This window comes from Aulonocara sp. 'chitande type north' Nkhata Bay, linkage group LG4 (genome assembly GCF_057382095.1).
Source record: "Aulonocara sp. 'chitande type north' Nkhata Bay isolate Kocher_YH1m ecotype deep benthic linkage group LG4, A_spYH_male_GT1.1, whole genome shotgun sequence".
NCBI lineage: Eukaryota > Metazoa > Chordata > Actinopteri > Cichliformes > Cichlidae > Aulonocara > Aulonocara sp. 'chitande type north' Nkhata Bay.
Genome location: NC_141347.1, coordinates 17580458 through 17591621, shown reverse-complemented (window position 1 = coordinate 17591621; position 11164 = coordinate 17580458). Strand labels below are relative to the sequence as shown.

The 11164-nt window shown below is 38.1% G+C and overlaps 1 long non-coding RNA gene across 1 annotated transcript; it reads left to right on the top strand.

Annotated features, from left to right (window-relative positions):
• The first annotated feature begins 5015 nt into the window (after window positions 1-5015).
• Window positions 5016-9142, top strand: LOC147332315 (uncharacterized). Its single transcript, XR_015128801.1, has 4 exons — window positions 5016-5149; window positions 5247-5328; window positions 7796-8110; window positions 8187-9142. It is a non-coding gene; the product is annotated as an uncharacterized LOC147332315 (long non-coding RNA).
• Window positions 9143-11164: the final 2022 nt, after the last annotated feature.

Genomic DNA, 11164 nt, shown 5'->3' with positions numbered 1-11164 from the left:
TTGAAATAGTTTTTTAAGGTCTATGAAAGTATATTTTAAAAGCAGTTACACTGCACATATATCACATTTTCAAAAGCTCACATACATAGCTGCACATTGCTAATCTGAATGAAAGTGAACAACACAGAGTCTTACGGGCTTGTGAAAACGTGTTCAACATGTTTCACTGCCAGTGATTCTGAGTTCATGTCAGAGCCACGGTCTTTTGACACTTTCTTTAGTCATTATTTCATTTAAATTTTTTATTACTTCTTTCCAAACTATCATCCTCATTTCTAGCACCCAGTGATTTATTTCCATTAGTGGGGGTTTGGTCAAATTACTACTCACAAATAGATCCCCTGCTCAACAGAGACATAAATATCATAACTCCCATAAAAAATTGTAAGTGATACATAGCGCTTGATGCACTGATACTAGTGTTGAGCATAAGCAAAGCACCAGTCTTAATGGTCATTTATACAGTTCCATCAAGAGTCAGATCCATTAAGATCTGAATGACTGTGTATGTCATAGCAAATAAAATATGCATGCAACAAACACAGTGGAGGAAATAATTATTTGATCCCCTGCTGAATTTGTAAGTTCACTCACTTGCAAAGAAATGAACAGTCTCTCATTTTTATGGGAGTTTCATTTTAATGCAGAGAGAAAGAATATCAACAAAAAATCTGGAGCAAAAGAAATTAGATAAAAGTTTTGAAGTAATTGATCTGCTACAACACAGCCAGCATTCTGGCTCCCAGCACTGGCTGTGCACCGATACAGCTCACAGATTCCAGTCAATATCATTCAATTGATTACTCAATTTAGATACTTCTGATCACAACTCGTTTTGTGTTATCTTTACAGCCCTGGTTTCAGATCCAGTCCCTTACCTTTTTTGGAGTTTGCATAATCTTCCTGTGTCTGCATGGATTCACTCCAGCTACTCCAGACATGTCCTCCAAACACATCAGGTTAATTAGTGATTGTAAACTGACCATAGATGTGAATGCTTAATTAGCTCTCTTAATATGCAGTGGGTCTACCAGACCCACTGCATATTTAGTATCTTAAAATGTTTAACTTTGTCGCAGTTTCAAGGAGTACAGACCATATTATTAGATATTTTATCTCTGTTCGGGCCCAGCACCTCCTGATCAGGATGATTTTCTAGGTTCCTTGGAGCCTGCTGTCCAGGCAACCAAAGCCATGTTAACAAGTCCCATGATCAAGAAGCGGGACTAATCAAATTTGACTTGGAAGACCATTCCAGTTTCTTCTTATCAAGATTAGCAGGAAAAACACCTGGACAACATCCAGGTAGGTAGTACTGGGCAAGTCCCCTCACCCACATTGGCTCCAGCTGACCACCACATACCTATTGGGTAAAACCCAAAGGATTGGGGATTAGGACATTTTTTATGAGAGAGCTGAGGCAGACTTCCTGTATAGGGGTTTTGCAGGCCCTGCAGATTGACAGTGTGATAAATGATAAAGCAGTTCCCAGACAGGCAGAAGGCAAAATATTAGGGAATGTGTGGGATCAGACAGGTGTTGGTGCTTGAAATGGAGCAATGCTGTGTGTGAAAATAGGAAGCAGGATGACAAAACACAGGCATGCTATAAACACACAAATACAAACAAATACACCCCCTCCCGTCCAGTGTGTCAGTGGGACCGAACGCCTTACTATATCTTAAAGTGAGCAGTGCCATATTCCCACATTACACGATGGGAGTCAAGCACCAATTTCCCCTTGTGAGTCACCGGGCGGTTAGCCAGAATCCCTCCAAGGTTGGCTAAAAGTCTTGTTCCATGAACTCCTCCCACATCAGAGTTTTGCTACAGCTACTTCAAGAGCTACACTCAGCTTTCATAGTTTTCTTACATACAACATATACATGAGCACTTTGGAAAACCTTAGTTTCAGTTTCCGAGGATTTTGATGTGATTACTGGCCAGATTTTACACACTTCAAACATATTTATTTCATTCATATTTCATGAACTGATTCTGGGCATAGGTGTGCTTTATACATAAAGGTGCTGAGACTATAGGTCATCTGCATTCATGCAGTAAAGTGATATTTACAGATCACTATCACTGTCAACTCCAGAGAGGGATTGACTTATAAATGCAGTTATGTTGGGGAGTTGGCCCTCAGGATACAGCATGTCTCAAACTGTAACATGAGGAAAATCCCAAGTCAAACAGGTCTGAACTTTCTGAACAGTGGTTTTTCTTTTGCCATCACTTGAGTTTGGTGTCAAAAACATTGAGACGAAAATACTGGGTGCATGGTGCTTTACTGTATGAAGGCATGATTCGGCAAAAAACAACTTTAAAGCCAAAATTCCTTCTCTCTGCTCAAACATGTTCACTGCATCTGCAACAAAAGCTGCTTCTTTGGCATTTGCTATTAACTCCATTGCATAATGCATGTTACTGACTGTTCTCCTCTTTTGGTTTATGGATGTTTGGTGTATGCTGCCATGATTAGAGGGAATTTTAAGGCCTTTGCTATAATTTTCAGTTAGATTTTCTAAGTACATCGGTAAACTCATTCAGGTGAGGATACGTTTTGCCTTGGTGTGAGTGCGAGCTGAAACATGCCAGTGCTCATTAAGTAGCTGTGAATCAGTGAGTAAAGGTATTACAATATCAGACAGGCTGCTACTTGGTTGGTATTAAATAAAAAAAAAGCCTGATAAATGATATTTAACTTAACCCTTTTTATTATAACATGAAACAAAGTGGAAAAAATGAAAAGTGAGTCCTTTGGATACTCTGCATCACCTTCTACAGCCTGTCTTTGTTAGGCTCTAGTAAGCAGGTTAGCTTGCTAACTAGCTTCCAGTGTTCTTCCTTTACTGGCATGACAACCATTAAAATAAAACCTTTCTATATTATAACTCCAGAGTCTCTGCTGTCAGCTCACTTTTACATTGTCTGGGTCTGTGCAGCTGCAAGACGTTCTGCTGCAACACCCCCAAAAGCCCCAGCTGTCTTCATCTCCAAGCTGTCTGAGATGCTTACCTTTGTATGTCTGACGCCCTCCACACTCCTTGTGAATTTTATATTTCACATCTATACTGACTCTCACAACTACCCTTTGCTGCAGAAATGTCACTCTTAGACTGCTTTAGCATTGGTCACCATGTTTAAGACCCCAAAGATCACACACTGGAAGGATATAGCCCCTTCCGACCTGCACTATATTGACCTCGCTGTCTCTGATCATCATGCCATCTTTTTCTCTGTTACTGTTCTCCCGCCCAGTGTCAGGTGTATCATCGCATACAGGAACATAAAGTCTCTCGCAAGTCACTGGGCTTGGCTTGACCTCTGACCCTCCAGAGCACAATGTGGAAGGGCACGCTACGGTTCTGTGTTGTCTCTGTGCCTTGACTCTGTGGTCCCTTTAAAATCACAACAAATCCAAAATCTCAAACTCCCATCTTCATCCTGCTCTCAATTCCCAATATGAAGGCCTTTGGTTTGGGTTAAATGCACCTTCATCCACAGAAACTATACAAAAAAAACCTAGTTTATAGGTGTTATTAATGAATATGCTCAAGGCTGAAACTTCCCCTCATGTTTGCTTTCCTGTCTCAAAGTGTTCTGTTTACTGAACTTTTAAAACATTCGTTTTCACTTCATTAAAAAAAATGTATGCGTGTCCTTAATTTAAATAGATGGAATGTATTAATATAGCACTTTGCTCATCTCATCCATGATGGCTGACACTAGAATCTCGTGGCCAAGATTCCAGCTCAAGTTATGAAAGCTCAAAAGGATTTAGACAAATACAAACCCTGATCTCAAAATAAAACAAAGACACTTGCCACATGTTGAGGAAAAAAGACATGATGAGTCTTTGTCAGCGCTGTGGTGAAAATCGCCTGAAATGCATTTGTTTTCCGGCACATTTCTTCACTCTTCTTCCAGAGAATAACGGTTTACATTTAAATGGGTCATAGCGATACAGACATTACAAAATCCTTCAAACTTAAATTAAATCACATGATTGTAACAAAACAGTGTCTCCTGCTATGAAGAAAAAAAGTAAGGTGTGTTGACTGTACTGTCTTTTGCTCTGTCCAGTTCACCAGTTGCTATATGTGGTGTACATAGTTACGCCACATATAGTCTTCTCTGTCATTTCCATTTCTAAAGGATAGAAGTTATTAACAATCATTCAAGATCAGGTCTCTGGATAGATCAGACCTTGTGAAAATATGAGTTTCTTTTGTCTGATGCTTGGTGACATACATGTACATCCTAAACGTAATTATTTGTAATCACCAAGATTATTAACTGAAACTAAAACCAGAGGTGAAACAGCATTTAGTTAAGTAAATTGAAATAAAGTAAAATAACTAAAAACTAAAAAAAAAGTAGGAAATATTTCCTTCAAGTATCACAACTTCCTCGATGAAGCATTGATAGACACGATGTTGTGAGACTGGATGTTTACAAGTCTGCGATTCGACTGCTTTTAAAAGGTTCACTGTTTTTATTGTAATACCTGTGCTTATTTTCTTTTGCCTCTGACATATCCTCCAAACATTAATAATTAAAGTTATAAGGCGAGTAAACACGTGAGTTTAAGAAAATACCATTAGCCAATGATACGTTTAGGGGAAAACATGATATAGCTCTGCGTCCAGCTGGTGAGCTGTCCAGAGTGACCTGTCCCCCGCCTTTTGCCCCATGGTAGCTGGGAAGCTGATAAGCATAAGTGAGAGCAAATGGATGTATGGATGGATGGTTGGACACATAAACACATAAGCACTCCTGCATTTGCTCAATTAGGTGGGGATTTGATATATTATCAATCAATCAATCAATCAATGAATCACAAAAGAAGGGTAAAGCCAACCAGTTCAAAAAAGATGACTGAAAACTAAATAAACTAACTGTAAGAGTTAGTATTAAATTTGTTCCCCTAGGTTGTTTTCTTAAGAAGAGAAAACTCAGTTTGTTGGAGCAGGGCATGTCTGTTCATGTTGCTGAGTAAATATGATACCCTAAGCTGAAGTGTCTTAACAGCAGAGAATGAGGCACTGTGTGTTCCTTCATTCTGCCGTTGTGCTCTGACACCATAAAACAGAGTCAAACTAAACGCCACAGACATCTACAGTGGATCAAAGACAGCAGGGTGGTACGTATAGATAGACTTGTTTTAGCCCATGTAGTAGCTCTCTGTGCTTGGCTTTTATCTGATTCCTCTCATGTAAAAAACATTGATTTTCATGCAGGTTAAAATGATGGCTTTCTTATTTACTGAATGGAGACATGTTACTGCCTTGGTTTCTATTTTCTGGCTAGCTGCAGCAGAAGGTAAGTCTTTGTTTTGAGTTTTGAACAGTGCTTAAAAAGAAGTTCTCACGGGAACTTTTTTTTTTTTTAAGATAAGATAAGACTTTATTGATCCCACAACGGGGAAATTTTTGCGTCACCTCAGCTCAAGTACAGATATATGAAGGAAATACAAAAATACAATTAAGTACAATCAATGAAAAAAAGTAAGATAATACACTATATACAATGGTAGCATACACAGTATGTGATTATGGATATAGTTGGAAATAGGGAAGACATAAACTATATAGCTTGGAAGGTCATGGAAGGTCCATTATGCATGAAACAGTATAAAGACAGTATAAAAGCCTTCCACCTCCAACTGAGGTAGTAAACTTTACTCCATAATATTTGTCTCTAAGTCAGTTTCCTGTATTTCTGGTAAACTATACCAAACTGGTCTTCTTGCCAGTGAATACAATAAAAATGACCCAATAACTGAGGACGGTATTTATCAAAGGTGTGATCAACCTAATCCCATTCATGCTGTTGATATTGCGGGAAATACTTTCCTGGCATATGGAGGCATTTTGATAACCATGTCTGGGAGAAGAAGAGCATCATCTGCAGATTAGCAACTAACTTGACGGCTGACAGTTTTTACGATGTCCTGTAAAATCTGGATCGTAACATTATGTGTAGCATCCTTGGAAGTATAAGTGAATGCAACTTTTCTGCAGAGCCTCAAGAACTGACAGTAGTTAGCTAAGCTTAGCTTGATGTCGATAAAACACAGTTAAACAAAGCTAGTCTGACACATGGTAATATTCTGCAATTACAACAAAAAATAAATAAATAAATAAACTAAGTGTAAAATTGTGTCTCTGGGACATCAGCCGAGTACATTTTTGTGATCTAATATCAACATAAAGTCTCTATCGTGCCTTTTAGTGACAATAAAAGGCACGATAGGTTATATGTTAGGTTTCAGATGAACAAGATTCGAATGCAGGATTCAAAGAAAAACTCTATTCAGGTTGTCAGGAGTCCAGAACAGAAATCCAGAATGAGCCAAAACAAACATCAAGCAAGGATGGATACGCTGATGCTCTGACAAGGGCTGAAGAGAGACGACTATTTAAACACAATGAGGGCTAATCAGGGGAAGGGGACACAGCTGGAAGAAAACTAGACACAATATAGTCATAAAGACAAAACATAAGTGAAATTAAAAGTAAGATACACAAATGCACAAAGTAAAACAGAAAATACCAGGGGAATTACACACAAAGATAAGAAACCTCAAGCAGAGAAGACCCAGGGGCAGACTAGACTTATAAACTGAAATGCAAGAAAAACACAAGAAACCAGATATAAATAACTCCAAGATTAGCAATTCAAAATAATGTAAAATATTAATAATATGAAAACTCAGCTTAATGATAAAAAATCAAAAACGAGAGCATGACATTTTATTTATTTATTTTTACAGTTTTTAGTGGGTGGATATTATCTGTTTCACATTATCGACTAACAATTAATAAATTCAAATTTTAAAAAATGAGAATGAGACGAGAGAAACACCCTTCAGCCATGTTATGAGTGTTGATGTTTGTCCATCAGAGGGCACTCAGCAACGTCCCTGTTAGCAGTACATGAGCGCAAGTAAATAAGTTAATACACAAAGGAAATGTTTGGAGAGTCTGTGTCTGAAAAGAAAAAGAATTACTGAATGACAAATCACCAAAAATCAGTATTTGGAACAGCTAAAAGACAATTAAAAACTATTAATAACAAAAATCAAAAGAATAAAGTAAATAAAACTAAAATTACCAGAAAAAAACCCACATTCTGTCATCCTGTGCACTCAGAGTCAGCAGCTGATTTATTAACTTAGCATCAAAACGAGGAAAATCCAGTTGTGTTTAGTAGCCATTCAACAACTCTATTCCTTCAGCTGCTTATTTTATAGTTTATAGTTTTCATTACTTTTAACAGGGACATGTAATAAAGAGGTATCTGTTCCTTATCTGTGCTAAGCTAAGCTAACAGCCTGCTGGTCTTAGCTATCCTGGTACAAACTTAAAACAAGAAAGTGGCTTAAATTTAGCATTTACAAAGTCACAATCCTAAATCTTGTTTCCAGGCAATACTTCGATACATTTTCCTGAAATCCAATTAAACTCTAATCCAGACAGTGAATTCCCACTGATGACTATTTCTAGTAAATATTTTCATTATAAATAAGCACTCTTTTAAGGATGACAATTATTAACTAATTAAAACATTGCTCCTGTTAGCATATTGAGCTAAAACATGGTAAATGGTAAATGGCCTGTATTTATATAGCGCTAGTCCCTAAGGACCCCAAAGCGCTTTACATATCCAGTCATCCACCCATTCACACACACATTCACACACTGGCTAAAACATGACTAAAAACGTTCAAGTATGTAACTTGAACAACTGATAACACTATGTCCTCTCTCTCTCTTTGGTATTTCAGCCAACCAGAAAATAGAGTTGAAGACTTTGCCCAACATCACAGCACAGCTTGGACAAAATGTGACACTGACATGTGAAACCAACTTAGATTCATCAAGTATTAAGCACTTGTCCTGGTTATTTCCTAGTAAAAATCAATCTATGTGTCAATATGATTATGGAAACACTGTGCTTGAGAACAGATGTGAAGTAATAAATGGGACTTCACTCGTCCTGAAACTCATCAACGTAAGCCCAGCTGATCAGGGATCATACATGTGCAAGCTACGCTCCAAAGTGGGAACACGAGAAAGTAACTCTACTGTTACAGTCCAAGGTGAGCTCACTTTAAATAGGTGGTAACAAATTTGTGATTTCTTTTTATTCATTCTAAGAGCCTTTTGTCTTTACAGAGTCTTCCACAAGTTCTCCAGAGGACATCTCCACGACTCTCGGTCAACCGGAAACTCCTGGATCTCACAAAGCAAATTCAGGGTCAGGAAATTTGGTGCAGTCGATGTATATAATGGTGGGAATCATCATAGTGAATCTTATTATGTATTGTTAATGGAACAAAAGTGTCCATTTCAGAATTTTATATGACTCGTTTTTAATGTGAACAGCTATAAGTTGCAGGTGGTCGTGCCCCGGAAGCTCAAAAAGAGAATTTTTGAAATTCTTAGCAAATCTTTATCTTGAGAGAAGGATTGTAAAATCACAGTTTTGCTTAAATCTGGACTAATGAAGTGCTGAATGTCTTCATTTAAAAAATCACAGCACTGATTGCTGAAAACTCCCCACTTGATGGCAGCACATCATTTTCTTTCCCTTGTCATGTGAAGCAGAGGCACAGTACACTTGCGCATTCGGCAGGAGCAGACTGAATAACTTTTATCACAAGTATCTAATTATTCCAGAAAACATGAACAGGTGAATTCACAGGCAGAAAAATCTCCACATTGCAGAAAATCCAGCTTCATTTTCACTCTTGTTTTACTGGCAGTTTGATGCTGACTGTGAAAAGGAAGGTTTGTATGTCACACCGCCACAGTCACATTTACTCAAATACTGCATAGAATTATTTGCTTGTCTGTTAAAAGTCATAATGTTATGTTATCATTTTTTATTTCCATATTACATTCAGCTCACAGTAAATGTGTAGTGATATGTACTCTAAGCTAATGTGCAGTGGATGATGTTGAGTCTTGCTTGGACACTGGATTTAGGGGGACTTGTATATAGGGTTGGAACTTTTTTAACATTTTTATTATACTACGCTTAAAAAAACGTGAAATGCTGTAAATGTGATGAACAATGTGTAAACCTTTTGAGAATAAAGCAACTAAACACCCCCCTGGTGCATTAGCATATTTGACTTGACATACCGTACACTCCGACTGTGGGTGTACATCTGCTGCTGCGACGCACGTGTTTGCTCTGCTATCGTGTGACTGCATGCGAGAGGTTTGTTTTGTCTTACGGGTTTCTCTGCTTGGTGGGAAAAGACAGAAAGAGCATTCTGTTTTCAAGCTTTTTATCTTAATTTCTTTTCTTCCTTCGACTTTTAGCACAAGAGCAGGAGTTTCCACTGGAATCGGATGAGTCTCAACAAATAACAAAAAGCCATTAACATAATATCAGCAGTCAGTGAGGAATGTTACATTCTGAGAAGTTACGTAAATAATAAAAAAAAGTAAATATGCTTCACAAAAACTCTCAATCCCAGGGCAGATATGTCAAAATAATAAGAGCTGATGCTGAGCAGACACGCAGCACAGATTAGTTTCAGAGGGGAGAACACAGGCAAGAGATAAAAGGCTTACTTAAGATCAATGAGACAGCAAAGCAGGCAGTAGAACTTTTCAATAAGTGCGAGTGTGTGAACACGTGCGTGTGTCTGATCAGGTACTCAGCGAATACAATCTATAGCTTTCATTTACATCTAATTTTTCAATGGCACACTTTGGGAAATGCAAACACAGCTGTGGATCAGCATGCAGCAGCGCTGTGTGTTCTTTAATCTACAGACTGATTTTGTGGAAGGCTCACAGAGGCAGAGGGAGAGTAGCTTAGGGAAGAGCCGGAGTCAAAGGGAATGGTTTCATGGAAAAAAACCCAACAACAATTCTGATGAACGCAGATTAGTGTCAAACAAACTTTAAGCATGTAAACTGCCTTATGCACTTCTCGTGAACCAGTTAGGTGCTGGTGTGTGGGAAAAAACTTAAAACTGCTCTTTCAGAGGGGTGTTCAGGCTTCACCTCACGAAAATCACACAAATGATGTTGTTTTTGTGTGCGTGTGTGTGTTTGTTTTTATAATAGAGGTACAAAGAACAATGTGTTGTTCACTTAAAAAAGTTTTAATTTTTTATTTAATGTTAATGCTTTATATTTACCCGCTGTTATTATCAGGAACATTTATATGCAAATGTATGTTCTCAGTCAGGGGAAGCTTGCTGGCATTTAGGCTGAATGTCCAGATACACAGAAAATTATAAATGTCATGTGTAGGTGTGTGTTTGCAACACGCCGCAATCCACAAAGTCATGAATGATGATCATCAAGCGATAGATAGATAGATAGATAGATAGATAGATAGATAGATAGATAGATAGATAGATAGATCAAGCATTTAAAGCACTTTTTAGTCACAGTAATTTAACATAGTAACAGCAATAACTTACTATACTATTTTTAGTAGCAGTATATAAGTTGCTGCTGCTATAAACCAAACAGTTCCTACCGCTGCAGGTTCAAGTCACTGTCAGGCATCCACAGAGTGGTTTTCAGTGACTATCTTTTCTCTTTCTGAGAGCAGCAGTCACAGTAAATTGTTAGATTAAAAAACTGCAGGCGACATGCTGGACATCTCCAACTACTCAATGAAGTAACCACCATTCATGTGCACGTTCTTTGCACCCTGTTGTCTGCAAACTCATGTGGTGGGCAGCATAATATCGGATCACAGCTGCTTGCAGAATGAAAGGGAGGAAAAAGCCAGTGAAACAAATTTGCTTTTAGCAGCAGTGCTTACGGTCAGCTCCAGCAGACCTTTAGAAACTGTGAGATTACTCTTTGGGTTTGCAAAACACAAGAAGATTAATTTGATTGTCTCACTATCAGGTAGAACTCAGTTTCCATGGTGATGCAAAGGCACTCAAGTCATGAGAGAAGTATATTGCTATTTCTCTAATTTGTTCCTTTTCATCCTTTGCTGCAGATGAGTGAAGCCTTCTGAAAGCCCAGCAATTACATATGCTTGAAAAGCTCTTAAATTCAAGGAGCAGTATTTGAGCAAACAAAGGTGAAGCTCATACAAGTCTGGGCATTATTTGTAAGAGGATCAGTTACATTTACTTATACAAAGTCAGGTGTAGTTTAAGAGTCAG